Source organism: Rattus rattus, chromosome 7 (genome assembly GCF_011064425.1).
Source record: "Rattus rattus isolate New Zealand chromosome 7, Rrattus_CSIRO_v1, whole genome shotgun sequence".
NCBI lineage: Eukaryota > Metazoa > Chordata > Mammalia > Rodentia > Muridae > Rattus > Rattus rattus.
The window spans coordinates 44,091,069-44,108,735 of record NC_046160.1 but is presented as its reverse complement, the minus strand read 5'-3'; positions in this window follow the sequence as shown (position 1 = coordinate 44,108,735).

The following is a 17,667-nucleotide window of genomic DNA, read 5'->3' as shown; positions in this document are numbered from 1 at the left end:
CACCCTGAAGTTCTTAGTTTTAATTTTCATGTAAAATAGATCAACTTGACCTACTACGAGGTTCACGAAGAAGCAAGAGTTGAATGGGGTGGGCATGCAGAGATTCTAGAGAGGGGCAACTGACGGTCTGAAAGCAGACACGGGAGGGGCCAAGGTGGAACTTGAACATATCTCTCCCTCACGCTCAGCAAACTTAGTCCTTGCTAGACTTGAAGCCAGAAGCTTCCGGTTCCAGGTGGACTAAATCATGTGTGAGTCAGATGTCTGTTGGACTATGACTGAAGAGGAAATACTGAAGCAGCAAACTGGGACAAAAGGAAATGGAAGGACAGAGAGGGATCATCTGGTGGTGCTCTGTGTAAAGTGTCCATTGCTTTAGGCTTGGGGTGTCAGTGGCCTGGAAAAGGGAGCAGAGTCCGGACAGCAGGGATCCTCACCCAGAATTTGAGTCTCAGGGACTGTTTCTGAAATAACATGAAGACAGTGCATTAATTAAAAATATGGATTTAGGTGCTCTAGATTATTTTACAAATATATGGAAGTTAGGGAAAGAAGGACAGGGGTGATAGACCTCAGAGATAGTATAAACAGATCTCCAAGAGTCTCAAAGAAGGTTGTTATCCATTGACATGAAGGATGACCAGTGTACAAATAAAAATGAAGCACTGAGATATAGATAGGCCAAGGCACAAGGAAGATGAAAATAGGAACCCTTTGTTTAGAACCTACTGGATGATTGTGATGTATAGGGTTCACCAAAGTCCAGTAGAGTGGTATAGAGAAGATGAGTGGCAGATCCCAGATCTCCAGGAATATATCTGTGCAACCAGTTTTAGTAGCTATAGTTCTAAAGGTTCAATCTGTGATGATGCCCATGGTTTTAGGGCTCTGGTGGACCAGCATATCATGGCAAGGACATGTGGTTTAGTAGAGCTGTTCACTTAATGCTGGAGAATAAGAGAAAGAAAAGACTGGGATCCCATATCACCTTTCAATATAATTTTCTAATGTTCATCCTATTTTCCTATGGTTTGAGGACATGTAAGTTCTTTCCCAAATCCAAACCACAGCAAGAGCTCAAAAGACCAAGGAATCAGGACTGAGGATTAAAACTCCTGTGTGTGTGTCTGTTTGTGTGTGTGCACGTGTGTGTGTGTGTGCACGTGTGCGCATGTGTGGTGTGTGTATGTGTATGCATGCGTGTGCATGCATGTGCCTGCATGTGTGCGTGTGTGCGTGTGTGTGTGTGTGTGTGTTGTATAGGAGCTGAGTCTATGGTAGATATGTACCATATTGTGAGCTGGAGGCATGTCTTGGGGACAGAGGCAAATGAAGTGGTAGCCCAGGCCAGTGACAGGGCTTGGGAAGTCCAGATGGCCTGCTGCTTGCTGCAAGCTCTCGAGTAGCTGCTGGGTGTCTCTGCTCTGGTTTCTAACGTGGAGGCCTTTGCACCCAGTGGTCATGCCAAATGTGGAGGCTATCACTTAGCATAAACGAATGGGTACTGATTCTTGTCTCTAAGCTCACTCGCAACTGTGGCTCATAGCCAGAGGATAGGAAGTAATGGGGTATTTTTACAACAGAGTTGGAGTGCAGAGGGGCCTTGTCCTGCCTGAGGCTAAGAGGGTGTTTGATGGCAGAGCTGGGTCCACTGCCAAAGTCCACATTACTATAATGGTGTAATCTTCTTTATCACTGTGCCATGCTTCTGAAAGAGGAATCAAGTTTAAGTTTCATCTTTCCAAGCCATGATTACTCTACCAGAATCTGGGGGGGGGGGAAGGAAGGAGGGAGAGAGAGAGAGAGAGAGAGAGAGAGAGAGAGAGAGAGAGAGAGAGAGAGAGACTCCTCTAGCCCCATTATGTGGAATGTAACAGCAGGCAGGACTTGTCCTTCACAGATTGTTGACCTGCAGGGTTGGCAGCTGTTCCAGGTTAGAACAGGGCATAGTGACGACTCAATTTAACATTCTGGGGTGAACTGGCTAAGAGATGCTGGAAGGGATTGGTTTCCTTGTGAACTTGCAGAGGGGACAAGGGGGAGGGCAGACGTCAGGGCCCAGGAATGGCCTGCAGGGATACAGACACCATCTAGCTAAGGTTGTCAACACACCCAGGATGGGAATCCTATAAGAACAATGCACTTCTGTCCCCTGAACAGGGAAAAGGAACCAATGCAAGGGAGGGGCCTCCCTCCCCTCCCCTCCCAAGAATCACACAGACAGGCAAAGGGCACTGCTGAAGGAATTAGAGGAAGAAAGTACACAAAACCTAGAGGAAATCATTCAGCATATTAAAAACAAGACGAAAGGCATTACCAGATTTGGCGCTGTTGATCTCTGACCCTGGGAGGTGTGGCTGAATTAAGATGTGCTTTAAGTTAAGTAGGCATGTCTTAGCACACATCCTGTGATGGTGTGCTTTGAAAACTTCCTGAAGTTGTATACGTGAACCAGGTCAAGTTCAGGTCCAGCTTTGGGTGCACAGGGACTCACTTAGTCATTCTCATTCTCCCCAAATGTCTTCAGCTAATCCTCAGACACTAAGCTGAGGATACACAGAAGAGACTGGAAAATGAATAAGGTTTGAGATCTTTACAAGTGAACATTTGCAAAGGGTGGTGGTTAGCAGAGGGAACATAACACAGCTTATCTGACAGAGGAACCTTGAGCAAGATGCAGCTCACTCACGTTGGATGTATAGGCCTAATCCAAACAGGTCGGGACCCATCAAGAAGAGACCTAGATAGATGCCAAATTCCCCCTGACCCATATCATTGGAGGGGTGGGTCATGTAGCTACGCAGTCCCTGTTCTTATTGTCATCATTTTGTGGCTACCTGGTTTATGTTGTTCTTTCAGCTAAGATCTGTCAACTGAAAGGGAGACAAGGCTCATTCTTTTCCAAATGAGATACAGTAATATCAGGGGATTTCCAGTCAAGATCTTCACAGGCAAACTGACCAAGGACAATACAAGTGGCTTTCAACACATCTCTGCCCGCCGACAAGGGGACGGATGGATAATGATGCCCAACACTGACCTCTGACAGGTTGTCTCCCAAAGGATGGTTTGCCAGATAAAAGGTGAGAAGAAACCAAATATCTACAGCTTTGAGACAGGTAGAGGCATCAAGGTATTCAGTGCAATATCACACAGTAGCCCCAAAGACCAGTGGGCATCTAAGCACATGCACTTGCATAGGTAGCTATTTGTAACTATTTATGTCGACTTCCTGTCACATGCATAGTCAAAACACAAAACATTTTACAAAATGACTCAGCAACTTCAAAACAGCACTGTCTGTTTCTTCAGGAAATCGCTGGACGTGCAACGGAGTAGCTGATGGGCATATTGATGCTTAAATAATCAAACCAGACAACAGTATTAGAATATTTTCCCATTTGTTTCTGTTTTTTGGTATATAGTCGGTATGGGAATATAAAATTATTTTCTCTATTTTTCAGGGTGATACAAGTATCCTTTAATTAGAGGAAGATAACATGTGCTTAAATTGATAATGTTCTTAACACATAAAAATTTTTGTCATAAGTTTATAATTTGTCTAATGGACTTGTTTTCTTTATTTTGTATTTTTTATGCTCCTAATTAAAGCCTATTGTAGCTTTGGAAGGAGTTTGTATGGGCTAACTATGTATACTAACATGTGTAAACTAAATCACAAAAATATTATTAGACGTTTCAAGGAGTCAGAGTATCATGAGCCCGTGTATAAAGTCATGTGAAATGTTTAGAGAGTTGCGCTTACATGTGCATGTATGTGCCTCTGTGTATGTGTATGCTCATGTGCCTGGATGTGCATGCATATATTTGTGCCTGTATACAATCCTTCTATATATGAATTGCAAGTACATGAATTCATACATGTGTATGCCTCTGTACACTCTGTCTATGAGTATGCCCCTGTGTAAGTGCATGTTTCTGGGTATGCCTGTGTGCCTGAGTACCCACATATGTTTGTACCTGTCTACATTTGTGCACACATATATAACAAAAGAGCATGGAAGTGTATCCTTTGACTCAGGGACCTTAACAACCCTAGGAAAGCCCAGTGAATGCTGGGCTGAGGAATAAGTGAGTTGACACTCCTTAAAGTTCTTGTTCTTGTTAGAGTAAATTCAGAGGTCTAGCACATGACTCTGCATCCCATAGTTCGTTTGTTCTTTCTTTCTTTCTTTCTTTCTTTCTTTCTTTCTTTCTTTCTTTCTTTCTTTCCTTCTTTCCTTCCTTCCTTCCTTCCTTCCTTTCCTTTTTAAAAATTTCTTGTTTGTCTCCTAATGAGAGAAAAAAGTGTGTTTTTTTTGGGTGGGTGGAAATGTGGGAGTATCTAGGAGGAACTGGGGGAGGAAAAACTATGATCAGAATATAGTATATGGAAAATCTATTTTCAGCAAAAATTGAATTTCTGACATTGTTTTAATTTGACACCGATAATTACTTTAGATTCTGAATATTTTATATCCATTGGTTATTTATATTTGTTATTTCAAAAAGTGTCTGCTCTTTAATATTTTTTTCCTTTGGAGATAGGATACAGATCCTTGTATACTTTAGCCACAATCTTTCAGGACCTTTACCTCAGGCAGAGAACTTCTTAAAAATTAATACATGTCTAAAATGCTAACAGAATCTTAGAAGTAACATATTGAGTTTAAAAAATATTCTGCTGAGAATAATGGCAAACTCTTAAATTTCTACCTTCCCAAATAACCTTCAAAAATATAAAATCGTAAGATAAATGTTTGTAAAAAGAAATTCACTCTCAACATATGGGACGACAGAAGTTGCTTAAATTTATAATTACCTGTAAGGAGAAAAGGGGGTGGGGTACCTTTCACACTCCTTCACCAGCCTTTGCAGTGAGCACAGACACTTTAAAAAGCTAATCTAGTGAGATGCAGGCAGTCATAAAATCACCATCATAGTGAGAAAAATCACCCAAATATGGCAATGATGGAAAGGTGTTCTGGTATTTCAGAGAAAAGTCACAGGAAATGACCATATGACAGATATATTGTGAGCTATAAATCTCAAAAGGCATTGCTTTAAAGGAGTGGTGGGGGATGGAGGCAGAGATAATGTGTAGAAGCTGGTGAGAGTACACAGAGCCACAGAATGAGAAAAATTTAAAAAGTAACCAATACACTCCACCTTCACTCACATCAGAAATGTAGGTGGGACACACACTAACCCACATGAGCAGAAGAGGGTGCTGTTGAGCTAGGAATTTAGCAAGCCACCCCCCACCAATTAATGAGGATATATTAATTATGATAAAAGCACTATATTAAGATCAATAGCCAAAACCAATACTAAGTCCTCCTTTAGCCCCTCCAAAGATATAGGAAGTAGAATAAAATGTTAACTTATTATTTCAAAATAAAGTAACTATTCTCATTAACTATTTGAGACACAGAAAAATTCTGGCACTAACAGCATTTATATTTGCACTAATATGAAAAAATAAAAATAAAAAAGAGTATGTTGAATTCAGAAAAAAATGGAAGAAAATATTCCATACATAAAGAATAAATTAAAGGAGACCTATAGAAAATTGGTTTAATTGAAATGTTCACAGGTGTATTGAATATAGTTGGAAAATAGTCAATACAGTGAAAAAATATAGTCCTTGAAAAAGTAGAACTGGCTGCAGAGAAAACAGCTGAAACAACATACATAGAATTGGCGTCCATGAGTGAACTAAAACATATCTTTCAAACCATAATCTAAGAAGGCTTCCAAGCCAATAGATACCACTAATCTATATATTTTATTGGGGAGAGAAAGAGACAGAGAGAGAGAGAGAGAGAGAGAGAGAGAGAGAGAGAGAGAGAGAGAGAGAGAGAATCCTCAAAGCCACTGGTGACAGGCTAATCATGAGTTACGAGGCAATGGAATTAGTAAGGCAAGATTGACATAACTCAAAGTGCCATATAAACTCAAGGAAAGATAGTCCAGAACAATTACTGCCCCCAGAGCTTTGCTTCAAGTTTGAAATATACAAGAACTTAGGGAATTCTGTGTTCAAGAGTTCTCAGAGGAAAGAGTTGGGAGCTGAGTTTCACTCACTTATGGTTACCATAAAGACTGTCATGGAGTCAGGGAGCAAAGCACATCAATTTATTTCCTAAAGGCCTGAGACTGATGAGCATATGAGCAGAATTATTTCTCCTAGAGGAGACCATTTCTATTCATCTCAGTTAGAAAGGGCAAAAATTTAAGAAGTGATTCCACCTAAGTCTTGCTTGGTGAGCTACTGAGCTCTTTGGGGGTAACTTTCAGGAGCACAGGCAAAGAATGACTCATGGGAGCATGGGTGAAAGGTTGTGTCCCAAACTATATGGTTTAGGGATTGACCTATTGGGATGATGGGGAGAAGTTAGAATCAAGTGGAACATGGGCTTTGACAGAGATGCTCCAGCTGCAGCTCAGAAACTCTGCACATTTCTTATATACAGCACCAATGCAGAGGTGGCTAGTAGGAGGTTTCTGTTAGGGGAACAGTCTCAAATTGCAGTCATCTGAGAGGAGGAAGCTGCAGTTGATAGTTTCTGCACGTAAAGTCAACATCCTCTTGATTTGAACTGTGTAGACCTGTCCAAGAGGTTTCTGTGAAGAATTTTAATATGTGGCTTACGGACTGTTTTTAAAGTATTTTGGTGAAGAATGTAGTTGCTTTTTTCCCTTGTCTGAAGAGTCTGCCTGAGGCTAAGGTGAAGAGACTCAGATTAATTGCAATGACAAGGGACATCTTAGGAACACCCATCATAGACTTTGTTCTCTGGTTAAGTCTCATAGAAAGCATTTTGAACAAGCATAGCAAGCTTGGAATGGAAAAGTATAAAATATTTTGAATATTAATGGGGTAACAGGAAGTGAAATGGGGCTGACTCCTGTGTTCAAGAAGATAACAAATTAAGGTAATGAGACTTTGAGGCAAGATTCTACCTAGCTGAGGTATGGTGGTATACACCTTTAATTCCAGGAGATAAAGCCAAGCAGATCTCTGAGTTCAAGTCCAATCTACAAAGCAAGTTCCAGGACAGCAAATCTTAGGCAGTGAGGGAGTTGGAGAACAGAAGTTTGGGAATAGAATAATGGGGGCCATGCAAGCAGCAGAACATGACTCTTTCCATGTGTCTCTGGCTTTAGAATCAAGAATAAAAGTGATTATTAGGAAAATTGATGCTGGTGAACTGGAGCTAAGAAATCAGTGGTGATTAAGAAGACACTAGCATCGCTGAGGTGAAATATTCTGGCAAGTGTTTTCTGAGAACACAATAAGCTGTGTTCCAAAGATAGCCAACTGTATACCTTGTGTTGGAGCTCTACTTGGTAATGTGTAAGAGACACCCAGGTGGTGCTGGTTTTGAAGGTATGAAGGGGTCATGAAGAGCAATTGAGGTTGGAATTGCGAGAGGCCATGGAAGGCTGTTGGTGAAGGTACAGCTTCAGTTGCAGTTGATAGACCAGGACTGAAGGGGTCATGTAAAGGAGTTGAGGCTTGCCACCATGAAGAGAGCCTATGAGAGGCTATTGGGGAAGCCTAGTTGCAGTAGAAGCCCCAGTATATTGGAGATGTCAGTACCATGAGATGATCACCAAGAACAGCGGTAGAGTGGATCAACCTGAGCTTAGAGTACCTTAAAGGGCAGAGCTGGAGAAGTGACATCAGCCCTTTGGAGAAGCCCAGAAGATCATGTGTGGATCCCAGACATTGAAACAACTGGCTATAACATTTAAGTTGCCTTTGAAACCCAAGATGTTCGAGATGCCAGAGCCATGGGCTTTCTGCTTAGGATAGCTGCTAATAGGGAGTGGAAGCAGCCCAGGAGAAAAAAGATTGTTATGGTCAACAAATATGAAAAAGGAGTTGGAGATCTGAAGACCACTGTGACATCAGACATGGAGATGCAGAGTTTGGAGTTTGTCCAGCTGGTTACCTTTTCTTGATCACAGTCTTATAATCACTTACAGTTAAGTGATTGGATGGATCTCAGAAGAGACTTTGAATTTTGGACTTTAAACATTGTTGAGACTGCTATAGAATATGGGGACTTTGGAAGTTGGACTAAATGTACTTTTTTGTTATGCTATGGCTATGGGATAAGGCCCCCATAGACTGATGTGTTTGAAGAAGCCTATTGAGGCCAAGGAGTGGAATGTGATGGTTTGTATATGCTTGGCCCAGGGAGTGGCACTGTTGGGAGGTATGGCCTTGTTGGAGTAGGTGTGTCACCATGGGGGTAGGCTTTAATACCCTTGTCCTGGCTGCTTGGAAGTCAGTATTCTGTTAGCAGCCTTCAGGTGAAGATGTAGAACTCTCAGCAATTCCTGTCTGCCATCTGGATGCTGCCATGTTCACACCTTGATGATACTGGACTGAACCTCTGAACCTGTAAGCCAGCCTCAAAAAAATGCTGCCCTTTATAAGACTTGCCTTGGTCATGGTATCTGTTACCAGCAGTAAGACCCTAAGACAGGCTGATTAAGTAGAACGTGTGCAATGCTTTAAATGACAAACAATATCTAAGAAATGCTGAATTGAGGATCTGAAGAAAACCAGTGTTCTTAATGCTTCTTTTAACACAAATCAATCAAATTGAACCAAACAGAAAACATTTGCAGGTGCTGTTCTTCAACTTAAGTGACTGTAGAGATCATTCAGACATGTCACAAACCCTCTATGTTCAAATGCTATGGTTTTAGTGGAAACAAAGATGAAAATAAGACCATATACACTTCTAGAAACAGATTCCAAAAGCATACCACTTCATCATATGATAGAGACCATACCTTACATCTTAGAAATGGGGAAGAACCCTTAATAAACCATTTTATAATATTATAATGTGTAGTAACTATTAGCCATTCGGACAAAGACTGACATGTAGCTTTCATCCCTCATCATTGTGTAAAACCAACTACAAGTGTATCAGAAACACAACTCTTTAAAAGTTAAACTGTATGTGCACTAGACAGAAATATGAGTTCCCCTTAATGTGGAATAAGAAAATAATGTTCTTGCACAGTTTAAAATCAAGATATATTAGAAAAAAAGATAGTTCAATTTGATGTTGTTTAAATTATGGCAAACCCTATAAACAAATTACTAAATAACCCTAAATATATGTGGAAATTTTCTACCTCATTTGGGGGGAATTTATTAGGAATAATTGGTGGAAGTTGTTTACAATTGTGTTAACCTGTGAAGATGAGAAGGTATCCAAAGGTTTTGTTAGAGAGACTTGGGTATAAGATGCCCACAAGTTTCTGAAAAAAGCATTTATTAGTTCCTGGGATACACAGGCTGTGTGAATGTGTTGGTCTATTTTCACTTCAGAAATGAGATCTAGGAAGAGCTGTTTTGTTTGGTTGCCATCTAGAACTACATAGGAGGAAGAAAGGCCGAGCAATGGTTGCAATAGGCAATGCTCAAAAGTATGGCTCGTTGGGCTCTTGTCTTACTAATAAAGAATATAACAGAATCTCTGCCCAGTTATTGGCTGACAGCTTGTGCAACACAGCATGACTTTGGTGTCACATGCTCAGGCGTGCAAACCTTGTAGAATCAGACTGGAAAAGTAACCAGCAAACTAGCAGTAGCAAAACAAAAACAAAAACAAAAACAAAAAACAAAAAACAAAAAAAACCCAAAAACCAAACCAAACCAAACCAAAACAAAACAAAACAAAAAAACCAAAACCCTCAGATCTAGAATGCGTGATTTCCAAGTTGACAAAGCACTTTCAATATGTAGTTAAAGAAAAGCCTTTGAGATATGCTCAGAAACACAGAAGGCATTTCCCTAACAGAGAAAGACAAACTGTCTAGAAGAGTCTAGCCTGAGAGAGGCCAGCTGTGTACTCACTAGAAGACCTAAGAAAAACATTCAAGAAGAGACCTAAAGACCATTGTGTCTAGAGATTTCAGAAGTAAATGTGGTGTGGAGATCAATGGATCTCCAAATGTAATACCATGAGCATCAGTGATATGAAAAGTAATTCTGTAATTTGAGTTGAAGAGCTGAACTAAGATTTTTCACTAAAGAGACTTGACTACATGTCTCAGTTGGCAGGAGGAAGAATATCCACTTGGGGACACGTTAGCTGTGGTGAAGACCAGGAAGAGAAAGGGGAAATAAAGAAGAAAGAGGAGCATAGTCAGAGACCCCAGACCAGCCTTAATCAGTTCCAGCTGCTACAGAAAACATTCCACACACTGGCTGGCTGAGGAACAACAGAACCTTGTGCTCTCAAGATGGTGGCTGAAGGTCTGAGGCAGGGGTCAGTTAGGGTTGGGGTTCAAGGAGGACTCTTTCCAGCCTTAAAATGTTTTATATCCAGATAATCATTTCAAGTCCCACTGTCTGAAATTGGAGCTGGTATCAAGCAAATTTAATATCAAGAAACCATAAAAAAGGGAATGATAAAGATTTACTGTGGTAATAATTCAGTAATCAGAAAGGCATTCTGATTTTTTTTTTTAAGAAATCAAAATTGGCAGACCTATTTGATGAAACAAGGAAAACTAGAATCTTAAATAAAATTAAGAAAAAAAGGAAGATCAGGAAAGATCAGAGGGACTGAGGTAAGGCTGAGAAATTTACTATAAACTTCTATCTGCCTGCAAATTGGATAAACAGAATTAAGTGGGCATACTTCTAAACAGACAGACTAAAGCACAGACTTCAACAACTAAACAGAATTAGTAAAAAATAAAGATCTGAGTTAGTATCTGAACATTTGTCCCGGTTCAGGCTTGACTGATAAATTCTATTGGGCATTTAAAAACAATTAAAAACAAAATTTTCCTCAAATTTCCAAATAAATATCACATTTAGAAACATTTCCAAAATTATCTGAAGCCAATATTGCTCTGATCTCGAAACCAGGGAATGACACCAGAAGTAATTAAAAATTATAAATAGTCTCCTTCATGAAAATTAGCAGCCCTTCTTAGAGGTTACAGACCAAGCCAGCAGCATACAAGAGAAAGTGCACAGCAAATGGAAATGGATGTTATCCCAAGACTACAAAGTTGGCTCAACATACCAAACTCAGAAAAACACAGCATACTGATTAAAAACATGGAGCAAACAAACAAAATCATATGGCACATCATCAAAGATTAAAAACAATTGACAGCATTCGATACTTTTTCCTGATAAAATACCAATTCAGACCTAAAAGGAAAGAAACAAACAAAAACCAGAGGGAGATATGTTTATTTGCAAATAATCTGATCTTAAATGAACAAAATTCTAAAAAACTACAATAAATTAAAAATTATGTTTCATGATGCCATCTTTATATACCAATATACAAATATGATAATGCATAATGGACATAAATGAACAAAAAGGAATGTAAAAATCTATAAAGATTGTATAAAATTAATGAAACACTTAATTTTACAACTACAAGATTTAAGTAATAAGCAGATACCAAACACTGTTGAGAAAAATTACAGGCAATCCGAATATATGAAAGGATCCTCAACACTCATGGCTTGGGAGATTTAATATTGTTGATGATGTGATATTCTCTAGGGTAATTGGCAAATTTAATAAAGTCTCAAAATTCTAATGGGCTTGTTTTAAAAAGAATTTGACAAGTTGATTTTTAAAATCTATATAGAAATGGAAGTGATTAAGAATCCAAATTGGTATTGAAAAAGAATAAAGCAGGAGAATTTATGCTGTTGTTGTTTTTTATTTTTTTTTAAATTTCGAAAGTTTCTGTAATGGTTCTGCAAGTTGACACTGAGAATCAGGGGACAAACAATAAATTCCAGATATTATCCAGCTCTGGGCTATGCTTTTCTAAGAGATCATCTTTCTGCAATCATTCCCTTCCATTCCCTTTCTTTTCTTTTTTAAAAAAATATTGGTTATTTTATTATTTACATTTCAAAATTATCCCCCTTCCTGGTTTCTCCTCCAAAAACCCCCATCCCATTCACTCCCCCTACTTCTATGAGGGTGCCCTCTACCCACCTACCTAGTCATACCTCACCACCCTAGCAATTTCCCCTATGCTGGCACATCAAGCCTTCTCAGGACCAAGGGCCTCCTCTCCCACTGATGCCAGATAAGGTCATCCTCTGCTACATATGTAACTGGAGCTATGGGTTCTTCCATGTGTACCTTTTGGTTGGTGGTTTAGTCCCTGGGAGCTCTGGAGTATCTGGTTGGTTGATGTTGTTCTTTCTATGAGGTTGCAAACCCCTTCAATTCCTTCAGTCCATCCCCTAACTCCTCCATTGGGGCCCCCATGCTCAAAAAATATCAGGTCCACATCACTTCTCTGTCTCTGTCTGTCTGTCTTTGTCTAATACACATACTTTCTCTCACAAATATATATATATATATATATATATATATTCCAATTTTGAATTTCTGGGGATGATGATATATTATATATATATACATATATATATATATACATACATACATATATATATATGATGTGTGGAATATATACACACATACCCATTCATCACAACTTACTTCAAAATGTTGGCCTACTATACACACTCAGAGAAAAACTGAGAATTCCAGCTTCCTTTTATCCAAGGATACGAGCCAACACCTGTTGTATGTGTTTATAAGTATAAAACTGAATGGGTGACTATATGTGCATGTACATAGATGCTATCCTGCAAGAGAGATGTGGGATGAAGAGGAGGGTGACAAGAAGGAGTGGGAGGATGAGGAGAATGAAGAGAGAAGGGAGACAGGCGGAAATGGAGACAGGGATGTTTGTCAATTTTAGGAGCTCAGGTACTCAGATCTCCACCTTGTGCTTTCCTTGATCTCAGCTCGAACCTGGATGGACAGCATGGCTCTATATGTAAAGAGCACAGACACCCCTATAGGCAGTTGCTAGACACATACACCACATCCTTTGAGCAGTGGATCTAGGACTGTGAGAATGGGATTGAGCACAGAAGTGTCCCTATGAGGTAGAATACAGAAGAACTGAGGAAAACAGTACTTACTTCAGGCCCCTGAAGCCTGGTCTCCTCTCTCAGGGGTTGTCCTGAGCATTCAGTTTGAGCATAGGGAGTAGCAAGTTGCTCATTGGTTAGATCCTCCAGGTGTTTTATCTGTCCTAAAGGCAGGAAACAGTAGGAACTTCCATACCTGAAGGCAGGACTGGTTGCTTTAAGGAAGCTATAAAACAGCCTTAATTATTTTTAATTCTTTAAATGCTTAGATACAACAGTATTTCTTCTTCTTTTAGTAATAAGCCAAAGAGAATGTTCAAAGTGTGTGTGTGTGTGTGTGTGTGTGTGTGTGTGTGTGTGTTTTAGCATCTCCACCAGATGTGTGCAAACATGGAGTTCTGAGAACAATGCTGTTCTTGTCAAAGCCTAGTAGCCTCTCAGGGTCACATCATAACCATGATGGCTACAGAGAGATGGCTTGGGGGCATTTATTACATAATGCTTGGTCTAAAATATGAGGTTAGAAAATTAGTCAAAGCATCCTCATGTAGGCATCATGAGGCTCCATCATTCATATCAAAGTCAATGGTTTTAGACAAATGATATAGTGTTCTGTTATAGGAACATTGTGGTTTTTCCTGCTGGCTTCTCTACAGGTAACCCCTAGACCCATAGCTTATGTGCCTTCCTAGGGCTCCATGCTTTCTGCACTCTTGTGGAAATGGGTGGCTCTGCTTCCTTGCTCTCATCTCTAACAGAAAAGTTCATTGGTCAGGCAATGTACCCATTTGAGAATAGATTTAGAACCTTTCCTCAGTTCCTAGTGCTTTCCACTTTTTGATTCTTTCCCTTGCAAAGCACTCAGGAAAATGTTTTCGGTCTAGAATGCCAGCCTAGAAATGTGAAGCCTCGACAATAAGTCTCCTAATAAGTCACCTCACCTACTTAGCTTGTTCAATGTACACAGAGAAGCTTAACTATTGCTCTTAAGGCCTATGATGTAGAAGACTCAGGCAATGCATGAATGTACTGGTTAGGGGCTCTGTATTTCCTTTTCTTCTACTTCCTGATCATCTGCAGTCTCTAAAGCTATTCACAGGGCCCTAAAATCAGGACAAGAGATGATGTTACTCACAAAACTCTGTCTTTCTTCTGCCTGGCTTTATTTCTAGTGAGTGCAGAAGTTTTTAAGCAACCCAATCGATCTTCTGGACTTTCTCTGTTATTGCCTCATAAAGAGAACAAGAGTTCAGAATGACCCAGAAGTCATTGATAATATCCTAGTCATCCAGCAGCCGATACCCCATAAGCTCCCACGCCCTCCCTAGATTCTGTGCTGACTGCTCTGAGTATCCAGTCTCTTCCTGAAGACATTTGAAATTGTGAGTTCACAGCCTTGTCTGTATTTGGATTGCACGAGACAAAGTAACAAACCCAGTCTGATTTTAAATGATTGATATCAATAAAAATAGTGTTCTCACAGGAACATAAGTAGTATGTATTTTAAACATTCTATTTATATGTTTTTTACCTCTTTGTGAATTCATATAATAGGAATACTATTTTGTGATTTCTTGAGATCGTCAAGGAAAGTACTTTGTTGATTTAAGAATGTCTCACTCAGCATAACATAAAGCCTTAGAGGCAAAACCTTCTCCTAACAATCGTGCTCCTCATCTTCCTTCCTAAGCTGCCCATTGTCAGGTGCTGCGTTTCCAGCAGATTTGAAGACAATGAGTTATTTATACAGGTGGCTGCTGAAAATGAAACACCCTTTGGAAAGGAAGCAAAAAAAAAAATAGAAAGAAAGAAAAGAAATTTTGAAGAGTATGGTGGATTCCTATGTTCAAATATCATGGGGTTATTCTTTTTATGTCCACGATTTTCCATATTATACTTAAAAAGGAGAGTCTTCAGAACACCTGGGAGACACAAAATTCTCAAAAGCTTTCTGCTTAAAACAAATGATGAAGAACCATTGTGCTACAAAGGTGAGATACATAAGATTACAAATTGCAGAAGCGTTTTATTGAATTTTAAACTAACCATCCACATTAATTACTATAGGGTTTTTTTTGTTATTTTGCAGAAAGTAGGCCTTTGAAATTAAAGTAACTACTACTATTTTGCTGTTTTTCGTGGAGGAAATTGTACCTCTTCATATTGTGAAGTCCATGTATTGTCCAACTTCAATGGATATATTCAGGAAGCTGCAGAGTATCAATACCTGGAGAGCCTATGTTTAAAACTGAGTTCATCATTTCCACACACAGAGAAGACCCACCTACAGCCTCCTCCACCTATGTCTCATCTTCCAAGCAAGGAAGAACCTCCTTTACAGAATGAATCTTGTATGGGTCAGTAGAGAAGGCAGTTTGAAGATCAGATGGTGCTGTCTATAGGGGTGCCAACAGTATAGGGTACCATCCATAGTCAGCACGACTAGCAGAGAATGTTATCTGCTAGCAATGGATTCAAGAGACCAGACTATGGCACAGCACACTGCAATTGCACTTGTAATTATACAGGATGCTTTTGAGATATCTGTGGGAGCAAATGAACTAGAGGTATTGGCACAAAGATAAACAATCCCAGAATCCCACAATCCCAGAAGGACCAAGCCTGAGAACTCTTACCCACATCGTGGGAAGTAACATGCAGGGAGACACATGTATTGCACCTTCAAGAACATAGTCCAGGGGTTGGGGATTTAGCTCAGTGGTAGAGCGCTTGCCTAGGAAGCGCAAGGCCCTGGGTTCGGTCCCCAGCTCCGAAAAAAAGAACCAAAAAAAAAAAAAAAAAGAACATAGTCCAGGATCTTTGATACCCTGGGTGATTCCAATATCATTTCTTCATTGCTCAGGTCAAACATTTAAATTAATCATTAATCTTTATTATCCTTTATATCTTAAATCTAACCCTTAAGAAATTCTCACTGGATTTATATTCAAAACATGACCAAGATGCAGGTCTCATGGTTTATCTTAGTCATCTAGACCTGGAGTACAGAATGCTCACAGGACTCTGTGACTTGTTTATAGCTCCACCCTTGTCTTTTGTAGCTTCTTAGCTTAATGATGCACTTAAAACTGTGTCACGTGTTACACATCTGCTTAAAGTCATTGAGAGACTCCAAGTTCCCTGGGATAAAGCCACTGCTGTCCTTTCACTCCCTGGAGGGTCCCTTAGCAAGACATTTTCTTATGTGATCCATGCTCTTCTCTAAACACACATGTACGAACACAGGCACACAACCATGCACTCACGCAGGTAAACAAAACCTCCAGCACAAGTCCATTTGGTATATACCATTTGACTTTTTACCATATGTGTTTATTGTTTACTACCACTTCAGTCAACAGAAAAAATTTCACAAGATACATGGTATCTGTTTTTATGCCATGATGAATGTTGGATATCTGGAAAATGGTGCTCAATAAATATTTGATGAGTGAACACAAAGAAATCCCACAATAAACAAGGAATATCAATCTCTCAACTTAATATAAATAAAGCAAATGAGACTATCATTTCCAACAAATGTCTCCCTGTCCTATTCTACTTTGGCTGCCTGGAGAAAACTATGAATGCTTGCATAGCTATGCCATGGATGCAGGAGACAAAAATGCATGCTTAAAAGCTGTAGCTTCTGAGTCCCCATGTACGGTGTGTGTACTTAAGAACTCTCTGAAGATAACTCTCCTTTCACCCACCCCAAGCTAGACCATCTAGCCTTTCTGCTCCATAGAAAGGCAAATCTATTTATTATTGGTATAATTCAACCTGATTAGAGGTCTATCTAGATGCCAAAATGATATGTATTCCTAAATAAGCAATGTGCACAAGACACCCTCCACCATATGCTTGGACCATGTCTGCTCCTCATACATATGGATTATTGGGGTGTCCAATTTCAACATTCATCTATTAAGCATTTCCCATGACATGCCACAGCATATAAAAGCTCACTATATATCGCAAAGGTCTCATTTCAAAAGCTTAACCCTAGGAAACATTTCTTATTTCACCCCAGGTGGAGGACATAATTTACTTTCAATGGGAAGGAGCCCTCCTGGCCAACTCTCACTCCTGCACTAGAGATCATATGAAGGCTCCTTGGCAGCTCCTCTGGGTGCCATGCTATTGCAGCAATGCTGAGTAGAAAATTTTAGCTGGGGGTCAGGAGAGATGGCACAGTGGTTAAGAGAACTGGTTCCTCTTCCAGAGGACCCTGGTTCAATTACTAGCACCCACATGGCAGATAACAACTGTCTGTAACTTTAGAATCAATTCCAAATGCACATAAAATAAAAATAAATAAATCATAAAAAGAAGAGTACAACAAGTTCTGGTTGACCCTTAGACTCTGGCTTTGGCTTTGAAATGACTTTTACTCATTTTCAATTTAGTCTCATGAAAACCAAGAGCTGGAGAGATGGCTTAGTGGTTAAGAGCACAGACTGCTCTTCCAGAGGACCTGAGTTCAATTCCCAGCAACCACATGGTGGCTTACAACCATCTGTAATGGGATCTGATGCCCTCTTCTGGTGTGTCTGAAGATAGCAACAGTATACTCACATACACAAAATAAGTAAATCTTTAAAAAAAAAAAAAGTTAAAAAAAAAAGAAAACCAAGAGGTGGTATTGCCCCATCTTGTGCTGAACCTTACTCATATATTTTCTTTGCTTTTGTCAGC